This window comes from Plasmopara halstedii (assembly GCF_900000015.1).
Source record: "Plasmopara halstedii genome assembly, contig: Scaffold_3060, whole genome shotgun sequence".
Taxonomy (NCBI): Eukaryota; Oomycota; class Peronosporomycetes; order Peronosporales; family Peronosporaceae; genus Plasmopara; species Plasmopara halstedii.
In genome coordinates this window covers 1,948,509-1,949,907 of record NW_020189964.1, presented here as the reverse complement: position 1 = coordinate 1,949,907, position 1,399 = coordinate 1,948,509, and positions in this window count along the sequence as shown.

The window sequence follows — 1,399 nt, the reverse complement described above, 5'->3', positions numbered from 1 at the left end:
TCCTAGCCGTCGAGCCGGCGAACACGTCACATCATGTGACGGTGGGGCGCCTTGCGCCGCTGAAAACGGTAAGTGTTATACTCCGTGCTCAGAACCAGTTGCTGATTCAACTTCTGGGTGGCCGAGCGCCTTTAGGCGCCGCTCTGGCGCCAACGCGTCCGCCTTCATTTGCGCTGGATTCCTTTACGGCTCAAGCAATGGGTGAGTGCGCATCCTTCTCGGAAGGTTAAGCGTATACGCTAGGCCTCGCTTAGCCACGACCTTAAAAGGTCTAATAGACCGTGGACGGGGCTTCATCTTAAAGACAGCAGAAACGACATGTGCAGGAAGGTTTTTAGCGTTGTATAAAACCAGGTTTCCTACCTCAATATTTTCAAAATTTCTTCGACCTTTTCCGTCTGCATTTTCCTTCTGCATGTCTTGGCTTTCAGCCATCGCATCGTAAAGGTGTTCTGAGACACTCTGTCTAGTAGACAGGAAGTCCCCGACTTCTTTACGCACAATGAGGGGGCTGAGATCAGCCAGTCGTTCGGCTATCCCCCCACACCAAGCCCTGGGCCATGGGATGGCGGCATCAGCAAGACGCGAGGATTAATAAGCCCGTTCACGTAGAAAGTCGTATAGCTGGTAAATGAATGCACTGCATTGTTCCGACTATACTCAATGAGTGGCAACATAGCGCTCCAGCGCTTCGGCGTCTCAGCGCAGACGCTGTGAAAAACGTCTTCGACGACGCAATTCACGCGCTCAGTCTGATCATCGGTCTGCGGGTGGTCTGCTGTTGACATAGTCAACTTAGTGCTCACACCTCTAGAAAGTGTAGACAAATACTATCCAGTAAAGCGCGGGTCTCTATCAGAGACAATTGACTCCGGGAGTCTGTCGAAAAACAAGATCGACAAACGGCGTCGCTGAATCCACACCGTCGATGGTGTCCGGCACTGCAGCAAGATAAGTCATTTTGCTCAAACGGTCCACAAAAATCACCACACCGGCGTTGCCTGCCAAGTCCTTTGGCAGGCCAAGCACAAAGTCCATACTCATGGACTGCCAGCACCCGGAGGGTACCGGCAAACTGGCCAGCAGCGCCGCCGCATTCGGAGAGGATCATTCTCTCTGACACGTCTCACACGTGCGCACATATGTGCTCGTCCACATGTCCAGCCTGGGCCACCAATAGTGGCAACTCACCGAGCTGTTTGTCTTGTCACGACTGAGATGACCACTTAGTGGGGTGACGTGGGCCTCAAAAAGGTTTAAGGCCTCATCGTGAGTCCCCGCAATTCGTGGCGTATCCGTTTAATAAGTGTTATAATACAGCAATCCGTTACTCAATGGATATCGGTCTAACTGCGCGGGCAAACGCGCCGACAATTTCTTGTCCGAATTTCCGAACCCT